Source organism: Dipodomys merriami, unplaced genomic scaffold (genome assembly GCF_024711535.1).
Source record: "Dipodomys merriami isolate MVZ:Mamm:240054 unplaced genomic scaffold, mDipMer1.0.p SCAF_23, whole genome shotgun sequence".
NCBI classification, from domain to species: domain Eukaryota; kingdom Metazoa; phylum Chordata; class Mammalia; order Rodentia; family Heteromyidae; genus Dipodomys; species Dipodomys merriami.
In genome coordinates, this window is record NW_027203715.1 from 21025060 (window position 1) to 21046149 (window position 21090).

The window sequence follows — 21090 nt, forward strand, 5'->3', positions numbered from 1 at the left end:
ACACTACACTAAACATTGCTGCATCATTTCCCCCCAGTGGTATTCTAGAAATCAGAACACTTGCAAATATTATTTATATTTATATTTTTATCTATCATAGGTATTCATGAGGTTAAGATCAGAAGATGATGGTTCAAAGCCCACACAGGCAGGAAGATTCTTTACATTCTTCTCTCCAATAAACTGATCAGGAAAAGCCAGACACAAGTGGCATTGATGTTGAAATAGTAGGGCATGAACCTTGACCACAAACAGGCTCAGAGAGAGTGGCCAGACCCAGAGTTCAAGTCTGAGGACAAACCAAAAAACAAAATAAAATAAAAACCAACTCTAACCTTAGCATTTTGCTCATTGTATACAGAGGCATGTAATTAAGGAAATTTCCTCCTGAATTATGAATAGATTGAAGAACCAATTCATCACACAATTATTTTCTTCATATCATGTTACACCAAAGCCTCAAAAATTGCTTTTTCTAAATTTGTTAATTAATATTATCCAATTGTTGGCAACTCTGTCTAGATTATTCACATTATCAGTTTATTCATGAACTGTTGGATTTATCTATTAACTAAATTCTAATTATACCTCCCTTGAAAGAATATTTTAGGCAAATAGAATGCCACAATCATAGGTGAATTTGTCAATTATACCCTCTACTTAAAAATAATTTTGTAGTATCCTATAGAATATAAAATACAAAGAAAACCAAAATATTTATTTTAAATCTAAATTCTAACTTAACAAATTCTACAAAGTCCTACATTAAATGAACTTTGTTATGTCTCCAGGCTTAAATATTTGTAATCCTTCATCATTTCTTTGGAATCCAACAGAATCATGATTACTTTCTCAAATTTTTTATCGGAAATCAGGAGCCATTTTGCATCTAGTAATGTTCTGTAATGAAGAGAGCATTTAAAACACAACTGAGGAGTATATATGAATTGCATTTCAATAGGAAACTTGACTACTCAAAACATAATGCAAAAATTAGCCCAAACTTCCTACTGTGTATCCCTTTCTTGTTGTCCGGAATGTTTCATAGAGCCAAAATTATACTATTTGGTCCAGAGAAGGTATCGCTATGTATATGCACTCTCTAATCTCCTGTCTTAGCCTGAGTGCTAGACTACCAGTCTTGTATCACATTGCCCTGCCATAGTTTGTTGGTTTATTTAATCTAGATACAGACTAGCAATTCTGAACTTCTCCGATGATCTTATTCATTAGACTGACTGCTCAGACTGTTTATGTACTATTTTCAAAGACATTCTAACATTTGACACAGGATATGAACATTTTGAGATGCACCTGCAGGGGTCTGTGATTCATTCTTCCATGGATCCGATACCTTTAATAATGATTACTTGACTTTTCTATTATCTCTGGTCTCTACCTATGTAACACTGTCAAACATCTTTGAAGAAATTTCACTTGAGGACTTCCAATAATAAAAATTATCACTTGATCTAGTCTTACTCAGGATATATTTTCTATTATTTTCTAACTTTTCTCCACATTCTGAGAGTTGTTTCATTTGTGCAGGTGTTTGCTCATATAAGTGCCTCTATGTGTATGTGTATGTTTGCATGGTGCATGCAAAAGCCTAAGCAACCTTATTCAGAAATCTTGCTCATGACTAGTATTCCATCACTTGATCGCACGCCTATATCCTAGTTACTCAGGAGGCTGAGATCTGAGGATTGCAGTTCAAATCCAGCAAGAATAGGAAATAAATATTCTGAGGCACTTATTTCCAATTAACCACCAGAAAACTGGAAGTGTCACTGCAGCTCAAGAAGTAGAGTGCTAGCCTCGAGCTGAAAAACGGAGAGACATTGCCCAGGCCCAGAGTTCAAGCACCACCACGATCATCATCATCATCATCATCATCATCAGAAAGAAAGAAAGAAAGAAAGAAAGAAAGAAAGAAAGAAAGAAAGAAAGAAAGAAAGAAAGAAAGAAAGAAAGAAAGAAAGAAAGAAAGAAAGAAAGATAGAAAGAAAGAAAGGAAGGAAGGAAGGAAGGAAGGAAGGAAGGAAGGAAGGAAGGAAGGAAGGAAGGAAGGACAGAAAGAAAGAAAGAAAGAAAGAAAGAAAGAAAGAAAGAAAGAAAGAAAGAAAGAAAGAAAGAAAGAAAGAAAGAAAGAAAGAAATAAAGAAAGAAAAAGAAAAAGAAATGAGTTTTTGGTCACCATTTTATTACTAGTATAATTCGTGCTATCTCAACATAGACTTTTTTTTCCAGTTAAATCCATGCTCTTATATCTAACTTGCTTGGGAACCAGAATTATTCTTCCAGTCTATGTTTTACAAATTTGCATGATTAGCAACCATGATTTAGAGATAGAAGATGAAAGAGTGGCCTTTTCCTTCATGTTCCACTTAGTATTAATGCTTTCTCTATGTCACTCCCATAGATCTACATAGTGACTGGCTTTATTGGTTCAATGTTGTCTTATTTGCAGAGTCTTCTATAGTAAATTGAACAATTATACTTAAGCACAGAACTTTTCTTTCTCCTATTATTCCTATTTTTCTTCTCCTGTTAACTTATCTACACTTGGGAAATAATGCACAACACACACACTCACAAAAAATAAACTTTTCTGAGAATCTTCTTCCCAGTTAAATTTAATTTACAGAGCACTTTTGAAATTTGAACTTAATGTACTCTGGATAATGGTTTCTTTCATGTTTTTATTGTGAAAATAGTGTACAGAGGGGTTAGCGTTACATAAGTAAGGTTATGAGTACATTTCTATTGAGCTTTGTTACATCCTCTTGTTTTTCCTGTGGTATCCCTTCCCTCTTCATCTACACAATTCCCCCTCGACTCCCCAAATTGTAAAGTTCATTTTCTACATAGTGTCTTGTTCATCTGATTGTTCCTATAAGTCATCCTGTATCTTTCTTTCAGCATTTTATTTCCCTTCCCCTCCCCACATTAGAAAAATGTATATACAATATGCATGGCACTTACCTCAAATCCAATGAAAACAGGTGTTATACCATGGGAGACATAAAAGAGAAAACAAAAAAAATAACATAGGACATTTTAGATACATTAAAAACAATAGCAAAAAGGAAAAAAAAACAAATTGTGTCCCTATCTTGGGGTTCATTTCACTTAACATCTTATTTTATGGCCATATATACATGGATAGTGTTTTTATAAGCCATTTAAATTTTATATGTTGTATTTACTAAGTTGTCTCTGAAACTCGTGTTACCTCATGTCCAAAGATGTCTTTGTGCTATTTCAATGAAGCCAGAAAACATTTAGTTTACCTCGAGCAATGCCATAGATTGTTCCTGGAAGTAAGCGGCAGGAACTGTCACTGTAAGTGGAAACTGATCCCAAGAGAGGAATTGAACATAGAGAAATGACAAAGTGCAAGTTAATTTGTGTGTTCCTTTTTACTGTACAAGAAAAGAATCTAAGGATTGGAGGAAATTCTGTGCCTGACTTTTTCATGTGTGTTCTTTACTCATATACAACTTGTCTCTAAACTTCTAGTTGAGAATATTACAAAAGGAATCAACGTGCCATTTGAATACCAGCATAAAACACAAGCCATTTGAATACCAGCATAAAACACAAGGAAATAACATTGTTTTTAAAAGATAATGAGTACAATTCTTATCAAACATTGTAGCCTCCTCCTTTGTTTACCCTTCCCATCCGTTCCCAGCCTCCCCCGCCCCCCCAAACCAAAGTTGTCAAGTTCGTTTTCGACATGACAACTTGTACTTTTCATTGTTGCAAGGGGTCCACCTGTATCCTTATTTAAACGACTTGTTTTTCCCTTCCCCTCCACAAATTATACCGACATCAAATAATTGTAACCCCTCTGCACAGTATTTTCACAATAAAAATATTTTAAAAAATAAGTAAGGAAAAAAACAAAAAAAGTGTTCTACTGTAAAGTGCTCTACTACAGGGAGGTTTTAATGTGCCTTATGCATGGATATTTCACTACTGAGATGTTTCTCTTGTTGAATGAGTCAGTTATCAATTCCTTTAGTCTTGTCCTGAGTTCTCCATCATAATAAGGATTACAAAAAAGCAGCATTCAGTGAGTATGATCAGCAAAAGAGCCTCTTCTCAAACCAGTGCTTTAAGGATGGTCCCAAAGTAATATGTGAGTTTTTTTCCTTGTTTGTTTGTTTGTTTGTTTAGTTTGTGCTGATTCTGGCGCTTGAACTCACAGGCTGGACTATGTCCCTGAACAATTGTCTTTCCTGTCCAACTTCCCCGAAAGCTAGTAATCTACTGCCTGAGCCAAAACTTCACTTCTGGCTTTTTTGGTGTTTAATTACAGATAAGAGTATAACAGACTCTCCTGCCTGGGTGGCTTTGAAATGAGAAAGTAAGAAAGCCAAGTGACATCAACTGTATTAAGATTTCTGTTTTGAACCAAGAAATACTAGATGAAGTTTATTATAAAGTTAATATTGGACAATTTTTAAAGGAAGAGAATATGCCCATCAAAGATGCCATAACGTAAATAACTCCACAAAAGTAGGTGCACTGAATCATTTTTGAATTATTTTTCTGCTTAGGAAAATAACTCTTGACTTCATAGTTCCTTTTGGGGAAACTTAAAATAATATTTGCATTTTTTTGGCCAGGGGGCTTGAAATCTGATCCTGAGTACTGTCCCTCAGCTCTTCAGCTGCAGGTGAGCACTCTACCACTTTAGGTACAGCACTACTTCCAGGTTTCTGGTGGTTATTGGAAGATAAGAGTCTCATGTACTTTCCTGATCAGGCTTGCTTTGGACTGCAATCCTCTGGTCTCAACCTCCTTGAGTAGCTAGGATTGTAGGCGTCAGCCACCAGCACCTGGCTCATATTTGTATTTATGTGCACTTCATGACACTATGTAGACAAAAAAAATGGAAATTTGAATCAAATGCTGACATTGTAGCTGTTCAGAAAAATTGAGGTAGCAATAAATATGTCCTCCTTTTCCATGTTGTTACATTAATGAATCATGAGCAATGGGACCCTTACATTAGTACCCTCTGCCATCTATTTAGGTGTGTTTAGTATCAGGAAATGCTCATAGAGAAATATAGAAAGACTGAGATCTTTAGAAAGCAAAGGAGATCAGGTATGAAAGAACAGCATAGAAGGAGATACAACTTATCACTCAGAGATTAAGAACTAGCCAACGAGATTTAGCATGCTAAAGGCAATGAGGAATAAGCCTACTTGATAACTAGTTCTTCAATAACCAAAAATGGTTCCCTAGAACAGTTGCTTGTATAACTAAGTAATTATTATCATTTATTCCTTCCATCTGGAGTTATTCCTTCTCTTCTGTCACAATTGTTAATTAGCCCCTGCTTTTTTGGTGCCATGAATGTCCAAAAAGATTTCTAAATCTCACTTAGACTACCCTTCTCTTTGTGATTAGCAGTGACCACACAAAATCCTGGAATCTTTGAATTTCCAGAATTAATTTTTACCTGATATCTAAGCACACTCCTGGCATTAATAGCCATGACTTATTAACAAAACTTTTTTTTTCAACACAGTATTCTAATATAGATAAACTACATGAATTAAGGACTATTGTCACGTATCAGCATGGAAGGAGCAATTATATTTTCCAAATATGGGTTCTTTATTTTGCATTTACTAACTAAATGTATTTTTTTCCAGTCCTGGAACTTGAAGTGAGGGCCAGGGGTCTGTTACTGAGGAGTTTTTGTTTTGTTTTGGATTTTTTTGCCCAAGGGTAGCACTCTACCCCTTGAGGCACAGCACCATTTACAGTTTGTCTTTTTCTATTTATTTGGTACTAAAGAATTGATCCCAGGTATTCATGCATGCTAGGCAATAACTGTACAATGAAGTCACATTTTCAGAGACCTAAATGACTTTCTTAAGATGGCATTAATATTTCATTCCATTACTATGTATTATAATTTCGGCCAAGTGGTAGAGAAGAAATGGAAACAATACTAAGTCCAGTAAGGCTGACATTCCCATCACATCACTAAGGAAATACACTCTTAAAACCTGCAGGACTGATAGGGCTGTTACATGTGACATTATTATGTAAAACACTCTTAACAGTCATCTCCGACATCCATAAATTTCTGCTTCCACTTTCATGGTCAAGCTCCAAATATCTAAGCCTTTTTATTCATTGGATGTGTTTCCTAGGAAGGAAGAAGGAGGATGTGGAAGGTGATGGTTGAAAAATATGTATAATGGTTCCCTGACCACATTTTTTTGCATTTTTAAAAAGTGCTACTGATGAGCTCCCATTTACATCTAATTGACTATGCTATTTGCACAAGATTCAGATAAATGAAGGCATTTATTCTGGTGGATAATCACATATATTAACAAAATCCATTTCTGGGAAAAAATGATACTAAGTAACAAAGTATAAAGTATTGTCTTTAAAATGGTTTCTTCTAGCAGAACAAAATGTAGTATTGAAATGATTACTCCAGCTTTCTATGAGATGTTATGGTGTCTCAGTATCAAAATGTTCTCTAATTCCTGTAACATCTGAGCATTAAAGACATGATTTGAAGATCTCAGTAGTTTTAGAAACAAAGATACATAATAACTTCCTTCTTGCAGAGACATGTGATAGCAAGTATGATTGACTGTATTATAGTTCTCATTTTTTTTTCCTCTTCATCACAAGTGTTGCATATTTTGGCATACTACCCTATGTCATGAATCAGCTCCCTGTAGTTCAGATTTAACTCTACTCGGCAATGTCAAGATGGGTCATGTGAGCTACTTCAGTTTACAAAAGTGAACCAGAGATGGCGACAGGCTATTTCTAGGGGATTTATGTCCCATTCTCTGTGTCTAACAGTTGACTTATTTTCCCTTCAATATAAAAATAGCATATTTCCAGAGGTAATCTTCCTTCAGCTTATATACTGGAGGAATATACCATGTGAAATTGAGTCAAAAGTCAAATACAGCCACATACATATAAGACAGCAAGAATTAAGCTATTATTAGAATATGATACATGATATTAGATTCTTACCATCCTTGTATACTTTTATGAGAGTTGAGTATGGCACACCAGAATTTAACAAATACTAAACAAGAAATAAGCAAATAGATAAAATTTCCTGTTTGATGCGACTACACTTTTTTTTTATAAAGAAGCATTCTCCATATGATCACTTTTGTAGTTAGCTTTTTGTATAAATGGGTTTAATCACTCTAGAGCACTGTATTTATTATCCACAATCATTACCCAGACATCGTGATTAAGATGACGAAAAATAAAATGTTAGATTTCTCATCATTTTTTCATTATTTAGAGAATACTTTATTCGTTTCTGTAATCAAACCCACGTAGATAAGACCTTGCATATTTAATAGAGTGCATTTACCCCTGTACAAATGGAAAAAATTAAGTTTAATATTTTTAGACCAATATGGCTATTAATTTCTGTACAAGACCAACTCAACACAGTAAACTGGGATACTGTTTCCAACTTTGACAGCACAGCTAAAGTTTACAAAAATTCAAATCACATATATGTATATATATATATATATATATATATATATATATAGAGAGAGAGAGAGAGAGAGAGAGAGAGAGAGAAATAATAGCAGTATGTTATGCATCAATAGCAGCAATAGCTTTTCCAGGTTCTGCAGTCATGTGAACAAAACTAGACACCCAGCACATCCATTAATAAAAAGAAAAAAAGATAAAAAACAAAACCCCATAAAAATGTGAAGTTCTGTTCCTGTTGTGGTACCTGGCACCATTTTTTTTAACTTCTGAATCATCATCTGGAAAGAAAACATTTTTTTAATTTTATTTGTGAACATACTGTAGAGAGGGGTTACAATTACATGGGCAGGATAATGCATGCATTTCTTACCAAGCATTGTAGCCTCCTCCTTTGTTTACCCTTCACATCCCTTCCAACCCTCTCCCCTCCCCCCCACCCATTCCTCCCCCCATCCTCCCCCCCCCCCGCAGAACAGACGTACAACTTGTACTTCTCATTGTTGCAACAGGTCCACCTGTATCCTTAAACGACTTGTTTTTCCCCATCTCCTCCACAAGTTATACTGACATCAAATATGTGAAAGCAGGGGTTATACTGTGGGGAAGGGACATAAAAAGCAACAAAGAAATAATCTAATAAATGAGTTAGAAAAACATGCATGAAAGAAAAAACATTAAAATACATATCTAAGGGTTCATTTTCCAAACAACACATTATCTGACCTTTTCTGCTTGACTCATACATATACTAGATATTGCAATTAAGGGAAACAATGGACCTATCTTTAATTGGGCCTGGCTTACTTCACTTAATATATTTTTTCCAAGTTGTTCCATTTCCTAACAAATGGGGCAATGTCATTCTTTCTGATGGAGGCATAGAATTCCTTCGTGTATATATACCACATTTTCTTGATCCATTCATCTACTGAGGGGAATCTGGGTTGGTTCCATATCTTAGCTTTGGTAAATAATGCTGCAATAAACATAGTTGTGCTGGTAGCTTTAGTGTGGTCTTGTTTGTAAACATTTGGGTAAATGCCCAAAAGTGGGATTGCTGGGTCATAGGGGAGCTCTATGTGAAGTCTTTCGAGGAACCTCCATACTGCTTTCCAAAGTGGTTGAACAAATTTACACTCCAACCAACAATGAAGTAAGGTTCCCTTCTGTCCACATCCCCTCCAGCATCTGTTGTTGTTAGAGTTCTTGATTTTTGCCATTCTAACTGGAGTGAGGTGGTATCTCAATGTTGTTTTGATTTGCATTTCTTTTATGGCTAGGGAGTTTGAGCATTTCTTCATGTGTCTATTGGCCATCGTTCTTTCTTCTTCAGAGAAGTTTCTCTTTAAGTAATTAGCCCACTTATTTATTGGGCAATTGTTTCTTTGAGGATTTGTTCTTGGGGGATTTAATTTTTTGAGTTCCAAGTATAATTTAGATGAGACCCTTGTCCGTTGTATGGCTAGTGAAGATGTTCTCCCAATCCGTGGGCTTTCTATTGATCTTGCTAGCTATGTCCTTTGCCATGCAGAAGCTCTGCAACTTCATGCAATCCCATTTGTCCAGCCTTTCTTTGATTTGTTGTGTTTCCGGGTCTCTATTCAGAAAATTTTGGCCTGAGCCAAGGAGACCTAGGGTTTCTCCTATTCCATCCTGTAATGCTTTCAGAGTGTCTGCTTTGACTTTGAGGTCTTTGATCCATTTAGAGTTGATTCTGGTGCAGGGTGATATATAAGGTCTAGCTTTAGTTTTCTACAAGTAGTTAACCAATTTTGCCAGCACCATTTACTGAAGAGGCTGTCTTTCTTCCATTCCATTGTTTTAGCTCCCTTATCGAAGAATAGATGGCTATAGTTTTGTAGGTTCATTTCTGGGTTTTCAATTCTATTCCATTGATCCTGAGGTCTGTTCTTATGCCAATACCAAGCTGTTTTGATTACTATGGCTTTATAGTAGAGTTTGCAATTTGGTACTGATATTCCTCCAGCAGTGTTCTTTCCGTTGAGGAGCGTTTATGCTATTCAGGGTCTTTTATTGTTCCATATTAATTTTTGGATTGCCTCTTCTATTTCCTTGAAGAACGAGGTTGGAATTTTGATGGGTATTGCTTTGAATTTGAAGATATCCTTGGGAAGTATTGCCATTTTCATGATGTTAATCTTTCCAATCCAGGAGCATGGGAGGTTTTGCCATTTTCTAAGTTCTGTGTTGATTTCCTTTTTCAAGATTTTAAAGTTTTCATCATAGAGGTCCTTCACTTCTTTGGTTAAGTTGATTCCTAGGTATTTTATTTTTTGTTGGGCTATTACAAATGGAGTTGCTTTCCTAATTTCAGCCACACTTTTCTCATTGTTGTCATACAGAAAATCCATTGATTTTGCGGGGTTAGTTTTATACCCTCCTACTTTGCCAAAGTTTTGAATCAGCTTGAGTAATTTGGGAGTGGAATCTATGGGATTCTTTAAATACAAGATCATGTGGTCTGCAAAGAGGGAGAGTTTTATTTCTTATTGGAAAGAAAACATTCTTGAGAACCATCATTAAAAACAGCTCTGATAAAACATATTCACTACTTCTACGTATCATAAAGCAGGTACAAGGTATTTATAATCACAGAGGGATGATACAGTACTGTCCTACATCTATAATACTAGAGGATACAATTAAAAAGGCACTATTAAGACTTGTTTCTACTTTTCCACTGGGCCAAATGATGGTATGACACAGCTTATGAAGAAATGCACTTTCTTAGATAGGAGTTCCTTGATCAGTTTGACAGTTCCAAGTACTCAGTACTTTGTCTCTTAGTACTCAGTACTTAATCCCTTAACATCAGCCATAAACCGTTTGAAAATTGAGGTGCGGGAGAAGCAAGAGGAAATAATCCCCAAACAACAAAGAAAAACTATACCCAACATCCACTGGACTCATACGAAGATGACTGAGCGAAGGTAAGCAAGACTCAACTTGTCTGTTGTATGTTTGAATGGCGAGAATCTCACAGAGCCTGATGAGAGTGTAGCCAGGCCCTGGACGTATGGATGCTGTCATTAATAGTTCACCGTTTGCTCACTCATCCAGGATATCCTTCTCTTTTTCTCTTCTCTTTTTTTAGTGTGAATTTTCATCCTTTCTCCAAATTCTCCTATTAATAAAGGAAGAATGACACTTTGTGGATATCAAGCAAGAGGCTTCACAGCCAGAATTTCATTCTTTCAGAAATAAGTGAAGTAAAACAGAGTAGCTCGACGAAGAATAAAGTTTTTTTCCCCTGTCTGGCTCCCACTATAGTGTCTTAACATGAGTTAATTATCTAATAAAACATTTGCCTTGGCTAATTTTTTAATATAGATTTTAAATAAAAAATAATTTTTAAAAAATTTTAAAAATACATTTTAAATAAATAGTATTTTGTTGTTTGCTTTTGGCAGGCATGAAATAAGGCTGCATTTTCATTGGGTGAGTTAAGAGATTAAATTTTATGAGAATCTAACATAATGAAAAATAGATGATTTTAAGATAAATAGCTTATAGGTACATTTTTAACATGAAATATCCACAGAGACATCTTTTTTCTTCTTTTCCTCTCCACACTCATTCAACTTCAATAACCAATTCATGTAATTGAAATATCTGTGTTTTGGGGAATAGATTAGACATAAAAAGTTACAGAAAGAGAACCAATATTAAATGGTGTATTCTTTAAAAATAGCATTCAAATAAATATTAGCCATAATTCCAAAATAATAGCCATCAAATGATATTGAAAAGAGAAGAGTTTAAGCAGAATCTATGAAAAGTGATAGTGCCAGAACTGCTTCAGGAGCTGCTCTCTGGGATTTAGGGTTTCTAGAACATTACGTTTTTACCAGGATTAATTGCCTTCAAGGACGATATTTTTTAGTTATATTTCATTGAAGAAATATGTGGTTCAAATTTAATGAAAAGATAACAGGTTATAATCTGTATTTCTCTAAAGTGTTTAGTATTGATATTTTTTATTGTGAAAATACCGTACATAGGGTTTACAATTACATGGGCAAGGATATCAGTACATTTCTAATCAAGCAATGATGTTTCCTCCTTTTTTTCTCCTTTTCATCCCTTCCCAACTCCCACCCCCATCAACCCTGCCCCGGCAAAATTTGTAAAGTTCGTTTTTCTACATAATGACTTGTACATCTGATTGTTGTAATGGGTCGACCAGTATCCCTATTTAAACGATTTGTTTTTTCCCTTCCCCTCCATAAATTATACCAACATCAAATACAGTGAAAGCAGGGTTATACCATGGGAGAGGGACATTCAAAGCAACAAAGAAATAGTAACAATCACATGTAAGAAAAAATATTTGAATATTTATCTTGTGGTTCATTGTCCCTAACATCACATTATCTGACCTTTTCTGCTTGTTTCAAACATATACTAGTTATTGCAAATAAGGGAAACCATGGGACCTATGTTTCTTTGAGCCTGGCTTACTTCCCTTAATATAATTTTTCCATCTTTCCATTTCTGAACAAATGGTGCAATGTCATTCTTTATAATTTAGCCATAGAATTCCATTGTGAATATATACATTTTCTTGATCCATTCATCTACTGAGGGGTGTCTGGTTGCTTCCATCTTAGCTAAGGTAAATAATGCTGCAGTAAAAATAGTTGTGCTGGTAGCTTTAGTATGGTCTTATTTGTGATCATTTGGGTAAATGCCCAAAAGTGGGATTGTTGGGTCATACAAGAGATCTATGTGGAGTCTTTTGTGGAATCTTCATACTACTTTCCAAAGTGGTTGAACAAGTTTTTCTCTCACCAACAATGCAGTAGGGTTCCCTACTGTCCACATCCCTTCTAGCATATGTTGTTTTTAGAGTTCTTAATCATAGCCATTCTATGAGGTGAGGTGGTATCACAATGTTGTTCTTATTTGCATTTCTTTTATGACTAGGGAGGTTGAGCAATTCTTCATGTGTCTATTTGTCATGCTTCTTTCTCCTTCAGAGAAGGTTCTCTTTGAGTCTTTAGCCCACTTATTTATTGGGCAGTTTTTTTGAGGACTTGTTGTTGGGGGATTTATTTTTTTGAGTTCTGGGTATATTTTAAATATGAGACCTTTGTACATTGTATGACTATTGAAGATCTTCTCCCAATCCGTGGGCTTTCTATTGATCTTCTAATTATGTCCTTTGCCATGCAGAAGTTCTGCAATTTCATGCAATCCCATTTGTCCAAACTTTCTTTGATTTGTTGTGTTTTCTGGGTCTCAATTAAGAAAATTTGGCCTGTGCCAAGTAGTACTAGGGTTTCCCCTATTCTGTCCTGTAATGTTTTCAGAGTGTTTGCTTTGACTCCGAGGTCTTTGATCCATTTGATGTTGGTTCTGGAGCAGGGTCATATATAAGGTTCTATCTTTAGTTTTCTACAAGTGATTAACCAATTTTGCCAGCACCATTTTCTGAAGAGGTTTTCTTTTTTCTATCCTATTTTTTTAATATCCTTATCAAAGATTAGTTGGCTATATGTCTGTAGGTTCATTTCTGATTTTTCACTTCTAATCCATTGATCCTGAGGCTTGTTCTTGTGCCAGTCCCAAGGTGTTTTGATTACTATTGCTTTGTAATATAGTTTGAAATTTGGTATTGATATTCCTCCAGCACTGTTCTTTCTGTTAAGGGTCGTTTTTGCTATTTGAGGTCTTTTGTTGTTCTCTATGAAATTTGGGATTGCCTCTTCTATTTCCTTGAAGAATGAGGTTGGAATATTGATTAGGTATCGGACTGAATTTTTAGATAGCCTTTGGAAATATTGGCATTTTCACGATGTTGATCCTTCCAATCCTGGAGCAGGGGAGGTTTTGGCACTTTCTAAGTTTTGTTTGATTTCCTTTTTCATGTTTGTACATAGGCTTTATATGTGTATAAAAATAATAATGCTATTAAAGAATTTATGACTAAGAGTTTTTGAACTGAGTAATATATTTCTGTATTAAGTGTGTACACAATGGGGGATAAGGTCTAATTATTGACAACAGGTATATACCTGAGGAGGATCAGAACAGCAATTAAGTCACACAAAAAAGAATGAAAGAGCAAAAAATGAAAAGAATGAAAAGGATAAAAAAAGAAACAAACCCAAAAAATCAGTACAGATTTTAAAAAATCACATGCACACTTACACACATATACATCTAAAATAAAAATTATGATGTAAAAAAATTAATAGAAAACAATTTTCAACAAAAATTTTAAAAGGTACAAAAAATATTTCTTTGATTTTTTGGGGGGGGAGGGAGTTGATGAGAAGATCCTGTATCTCTCTTGTGCCCATCACGTCTCTTGGTAGAGTCTCTGGTCTGAATGTGCTGTTTGGTTTTCCTGTGGTTTGATTGGTTTCTTAAATCAGTTTGAGATCAAGCAGAAAAATTCTCTGCTTTATCCAGGATTTTGTGAACTGCCTCCCAGGCTAGTTCAGTGGGAGGGAGATCTGCTTTGAGTATTACAAAAGAGGGAGATGGCTGTTTCTTCTAGTTTGGAGATGCTGTGATGAGGCTAAGTTCTTGGTAGAGTTGAGGCCTTTCAGAAAACAGTAGCTTTGCCCTAAGGGGCTAGTTTGTGAGAAACTCACAGAGCCCAGCCTGGAGCCATTCTCAGGGTTTATGTTTACTAAATTTCAATTGTTTTTCTAGGTTGCTTTAGGGAGGGGCAGCTCTGGCTCTGTTTACCCAGTGTAGAAAGTCACTCCTCTGAGGGCAGACTTTTCACTGCCTGGGCTGGGTGAAGCTGAGCCTGGCAGGTCAGGTGAGGTTCCTGTGACCGGCTAAATGACTCTTTTGTTTTCTTCCAAGGCCTGAGTTAATGCTAGCTGCTCAGCCAGGCTTGTCAGTATCAAAGATGGAGATCTCTGGTGGGGGGAGTGGTGGCTTTCCCTCCTCTGCTCTTTGAGAAGCAGTGAGGATGTCATGGTTCTACTCACGCCAGTGTCTTTGTTCCTGGGTCGTCTCTGGCCTGCGATCTGCAGGATGAAGATATCTGCTCCTTGTCAGTTCTTGCTGGTGTTGAGTAGAATCAGCTTCCCAGCCTTGTCTGGTGTCTTAGTCCCTGAATCTCTATGTTGTAGGTATGGCTGCTATGGCCACCACTGCTCTCCCTGCCACAGCCGCGGCTACCTGCAAGTGCTCAGATCTGTCTCCTTGCCTGGATTTTCCCTCTCTGGCTAAAGAAACTCTCTGTATTGTGATGGGACACTTGGTGTAATTCTCTGGCCTAGGAATGTGCACCAGAAAACTAAAACTGCTTTCTCTGCGAGAGGTTGTTTAGCATGCAGTTTCTTCTCTGCCATCTTCTTCCGAATACCCTAATAATGCCTTTCATTTTAACATTAAAGTTGTAAGTAACACATTTGAAGTCCTAGTGAAATTTGAAGGTTCAGATTTAATGTTAAATTTTCAAAATTCCCAAATATTGCATTTTTGCAACCAATATGGAAAACAGGCATGTTTTATCCTCAAGACTGTCATTATTTCATATGCAAAAAGTTAAATAAATATAATATTAATTCAGTGTAATTCAGTGGAAATAAGAAATCATATACTTACGTAATGCATCAATTCCATAGATTATAAGGTCTATCGATCAAAATACTATACTTGTTTTAAGTAGATTACTTAAGACATAAAGCAAGTGATAATTTTCTTTAATCAGTGAAGTTGATACAGAAATTCTGTGTGCTTGATACATGTCAATTTACACATATGCTTGGCTCATCTCAATGTTATTTGAGGATAACTGAGAAAAGAACTAGAAAAAAAATCACTCAAATGTTTAGCTTTATTTTGTGGCTAAATATGTCTTTTCTATATCTCTTTATTTTATTTGAAAAATCTGGTAAATTTATTTAAGTTACATCAACAATAATGAGAAATAAACATCCCATAACTCCTTAAAAGACAATTAATAAGAAAACAAAGAAATGATAAAGAAGCAAATAGAATGTCATTTTGCACGTGGTCATTGTATATTGTGGTGCTTTGTAATTGTTTATTGTGTGACTATCCCATTAATCTGGCTCAAATCACTAGGGCTACTAGATGAAAATTTCAAAATCTAGAGCAGCTAACACAGCTGTGCAGTTATTTGTGGGTTTCTCTATAGTAGTAGCTGGGCATAAACACTAAAAAGGAAATAATTCTAGTTCTCTGCAGGTAAGAATGTGATAAAAAGCATACGTTTATATTCCTAGATGAAATAAGAAGAACACACCTTCAAAGCTTACTATACCATTAGCCCTTTAAATAACAGTGCCATTTTTAAGACAATATAGAGGATTAAAGTCTTTCATCTACCCCATCCATTACTGCCACTCACAAATCATTGCCAAGGTAAATTTCTAGTTCTTTTTTACATTTAAATGGCTTAGGAGTAACATAAAAAATAATTCAAGTTGTTGACAAAATTTAATTTAGAATAAGCAAGCAAACGAAATTCAACTCCATAGTATAACCTTTAGGAAAAGTGAATTAAGGAATATGGCATGTCCTTTGTAATGTAATATTAGAAATTAGGGCAAAATTCCAGAAAGAGACTCTGGAAGAAGGAAAAAGAAGTCTTTGATAAGATATATTAAAGATTACCTAGGGACAAGTAATTTTGCCTACCTTTTCTATTATATGATAATGTAACATATTTTTGTTTGCTAATCAGTGAAACTCAAAGAGATTTTTAAATATAATAGGAAAAATGCATAGTCATGAATGAATGAAATTAGGGAGTAGATGGCTCAGGAGCTAGGTGATTCTGTAAAATATTCTCATTATTTTGAATAATCTGGTGTTTATGTGTGTGTGGATTTATGAATGTATTTATGTCTGGGCAGGAAAGTTTGATTATTAGATCATTGCTGGTACACAATGTCTGGAACTTAACCTGAGTCAGAGTGGTAAATACGTGTGTGTGTGTGTGTGTGTGTGTGTGTGTGTGTGTGTGTGTGTGTGTTTGTGTGTGTGTGTGTATGTGTGTGTGTGTGTGTGTGTGTGTGTGTGTGTGTGTGTGTATGGGTGTGCCTGCAAGTCTGTATTTAGAAGGAAGAATCTTATTTCCCTCAGGGTATGCAATTAATTATATTAGGTATACTACATTAATGACAGCAGATAAAAGTAATTAACATTTCATGCCATATGTTTTTGTTCATATGATTGCATGAACAATCCAAAAAGTTATGTTTGGGGATTGAGTTTTGTGGAAGGTCAACTGAAAGTATAAACTTTTGGAATCTTGAAAAAGATATCAATGGCAAACATTTCAGTGTAGATCAAGTTTAGACAACACTTGTAAAGGATATATAATCCTATTTGAAAATGCAATATTTATTCATTTTTCCATAGCTACATTATTCATAAATTTGTAGGAAAACAAGTTCAATTATGGAAACATAATGTAATGTCATTATTTACTGCATTCAGTTTAACATTTTAGTTTCGTCAAGTCGAAATACCATTTATTTCTTCTGTATAGGAAGGAAAATGCTAAATATTACAATTTGTGCCATAGTTCACATTAGGAAGCTTTGTCCGTATCAATAAGTTTATTTCTTTTGTTTCTGTTTTCCTATTTATAATTCTGTTTTTAAGGACTTTTTCTTTCTCCAAATTTGAGGCTTGAATATACCTCATGCTCTCAGTTTTTGGTAACAGTAGTCAGTGTAACATTAGAAACATGCCTCCAGCCCAGAAATTTTTGTAGTTAAATGGAAGTAGAACCTCATGAAATTCCCTACCAGCCTGAGAACCATTATCTCACAAGTGCCATCCTTCTTATTCACTAGAATCATACAGATGAGTCATGGACTCCAAGAGTCAATGACTTTTCATGTCTTATAGATTCCACATTTGCTAGTAATTGTAATAATAAACTACCACAGATTGGGTAGCATTAACACTGTAGATACATTGCCTCTAAGTTTGTGGAACTAGAACTCCAAGATCAGAGTTGGCTTCTTCTGAATCCTCTTTCCTTGGCATACCCATGGCATTCTGCTTTTCTTGCAGGCGACTTCGACTTAAATGCTGCCTTTGAGATTCTGTTTCCAAATGCATTCATTTTCTAAGGCAATGGGTTGTTGAAGTTTAGTATGATTTCAGTGGGACAGTATCGAACAGATAACATATTACTTAACGGATAGAAGAAAATCTAGAGTTAGAAATTATTTGAATTGGGCGTGGAAGTTATGGTTATACCTTAAAAAATAGGAAAAGAGATAAAGATTTTATTAGAGCTTGTAAAACCAGTATGAAGTCTTTACCTTAGACGAGCCAAATTCTTACCCTGTCACACTTAAATTCCTAGTGATACTGGGGGATTGAACCCAAAACCTTATACTTGTAAAACAGCATCTCTAGCACTGCCATACCTGCATATTGTAATTGGATTGTTTATTTTGAAGTAGTATCACTATGCCTGGGCCTGCTTAGACTGCAGTACTCCTAACACAAACATAATTCATTGCATCCAGCAAATGGTTAGAATTTCTGAAACTTCTTTTTTTGTCTGTGCTTTCCTGGAACTGAAATTCTGTAATCTCTGTTTCCCAAGTAGATAAGATTACAGGTTTGAGCCACTTTATAGAGTAAAAGTATACAATTTAGGGCTGGGAAGGTGGCTCAGGGGTTAAAGCGCTTGCCTTGCATGCCTGAGGCCCTGGGTTCGATTCCTCAGCACCACATAAGCAAAAAGAAAAAAGCCGGAAGTGGCGCTGTGGCTCAAGTGGTAGAGCACTACCTTTGAGCTGAAGAGCTGAGGGACAGTGCCCAGGCCCAGAGTTCAGGCCCCATGACGGGACCCAAAAAAAAAAAAAAACCTTGATATTGCCTATATTGTGCTTAATGTATATAGTCTACCTTAATTTTTGTTTAGTACTCTGAATTGAAAACATTGATTTTCTTGGTATGCATGGCTTTGTTTTGGATGGAATCCCATAACAATAAAAAAATCTCCCAAAAGTCTATGTCAAAAATCATGGAAAGGAAGGCTTCAGTTGGAAACAAAACACTGATCCTTAAGTTATAAATGCAATATATTTATTATGTTAGTCAATGCTTTCTTAAATATTAGAAGAGAAGGAAGGCAGAAATGTGAAATATGTAAGGTATAATTTTGATAACCTACTGGGCATCTGTAGAAATTCTGTAGTTTTCACTTTATGTTATCTTCCTTTCTTAAAGCTTGCTTTATTAGAACCCTCTGGGTGGATCATGGTTGGACTGATTGGTAACCTTCTCCAGGAAATTAAGCTGATTTTAGAAGGCTGATGGTGTGGGAAATAAAGGAATGATCAGAATGAGCACAGATATTGTCACAGAATGAGCCAACCAGGTTCAACTGCTGAACAGCAAAACATAGCAAAGGTTCAAGTCTGATGATCCACATTGGAAAATATATAGATAAACATACATATACATATACATATACATATACATGTACATATACATACAAATATATATATATACATATGCATATACATATACATACACATACATACTTGAAAAAGTAAATATCTGGTATAATATAGGGAATCTTTGCCTGAGAAGTATTAAATTATATCAAACTAGTTGCACGAAAGGTACAGTAAAATATCAACTGTTTAGTATAGATTTTGCATAGATTTTGTAAAGGATGAAAATTCTTCTTTCATTTTATACTTTACAAATATCCATAGTTTGTTTTACGTTTTTTTACATTGGACTAGGAGCATCTATACAATAGTGAGAATTGGAATTACACGAAATATGCAACATGTTGGTTCAAGGATGTAATCTTAGCTAGTTAAGAAACGATCAGATAAGTTTATGTTAGGCGAAATGAAACCCAATATAAGAATTCAATTTGTTTTCCTTTCTTGCGATTGTTTCTAACATATTTATAAGATGATTTATTTGTTGCTTTGTATGTCCCTCCCCCATGGTATAAGCCCTGTTTTCTTTTTTTTAATTTAATTTAATTTTATTTGTGAAAATAATGTACAGAGGAGTTACAATTACATGGGCAGGATAATGCGTACATTTCTTACCAAGCATTGCAGCCTCCTCCTTTGTTTACCCTTCACATCCCTTCCCAGCATCCTCCCTCCCCCCCCAATCCCAATCCTTCTCCTTCCCCCCCTTCCACACCCCCCTGAACCGACATTGTAAAGCTCGTTTTGGACATGACAACTTGTACTTCTCATTGTGGCAACAGGTCCACCTGTATAGATAAACAACTGGTTTTTCCCCATCTCCTCCACAAGTTATACTGACATCAAATATAGTGAAAACAGGGGTTATACTGTGGGGGAGGGACATACAAAGCAACAAAGAGATAATCTTATAAATGTGTTAGAAACACATGCATGAAAGAAAAAAACATTAAAATACAAATCTAAGGGTTCATTTTCCTGACATCACATCATCTGAACTTTTCCGCTTGACTCATACATCTACTAGATATTACAAATGAGGGAAACCATGGGACCTATGTTTCTTTGGGCCTGGATGACTTCACTTAATATAATTTTTTCCAAGTTTTTCCATTTCCTAAAAAATGGGGCAATGTCATTCTTTCTGATGGAGGCATAGAATTCCATTGTGTATATATACCACATTTTCTTGATCCAATCATCTACTGAGGGGCATCAGGGTAGGTTCCATATCTTAGCTATGGTAAATAATGCTGCAATAAACATAGTTGTGCTGGGAGCTTTAGTGTGGTCTTGTTTGTAAACATTTGGGTAAATGCCCAAAAGTGGGATTGCTGGATCATAGGGGAGCTCTATGTGAAGTCTTTTGAGGAACCTCCATACTGATTTCCAAAGTGGTTGAACAAATTCACATTCCCACCAACAATGAAGTAAGGTTCCTTTCTGTCCACATCCCCTCCAGCATCTGTTGTTGTTAGAGTTCTTGATTTTTGCCGTTCTAACTGGGGTGACATGATATCTCAATGTTGTTTTGATTTTCATTTCTTTTATGGCTAGGGAGGTTGAGCATTTCTTCATGTGTCTATTGGCCATCCTTCTTTCTTCTTCAGAGAAGTTAATCTTTAAGTCTTTCGCACACTTATTTATTGGGCAGTTGTTTCTTTGAGGATTTGTGGTTGGGGGGTTTAATTTTTTGAGTTCCAAGTATATTTTAGATATGAGACCCTTGTCCGTTGTATGGCTAGTAAAGATATTCTCCCAATCCGTGGGCTTTCTATTGATCTTGCTAGCTATGTCATTTGCCCTGCAGAAGCTCTGCAACTTTATGCCATCCCATTTGTCCAACCTTTCTTTGATTTGTTGTGTTTCCGGGTCTCTATTCAGAAAGTTTCGGCCTGAGCCAAGGAGACCTAGGGTTTCTCCTATTCCATCCTTTAATGTTTTCAGAGTGTCTGCTTTGAGTTCAAGGTCTTTGATCCATTTGGAGTAGATTCTGGTGCAGCATGATATAAAAGGATCTAGATTTGGTTTTGTACATGTAGTTAACCAATTTTGCCAGCACCATTTACTGAAGAGGCTGTCTTTCTTCCATTCTATTGTTTTAGCTCCCTTATCGAAGATT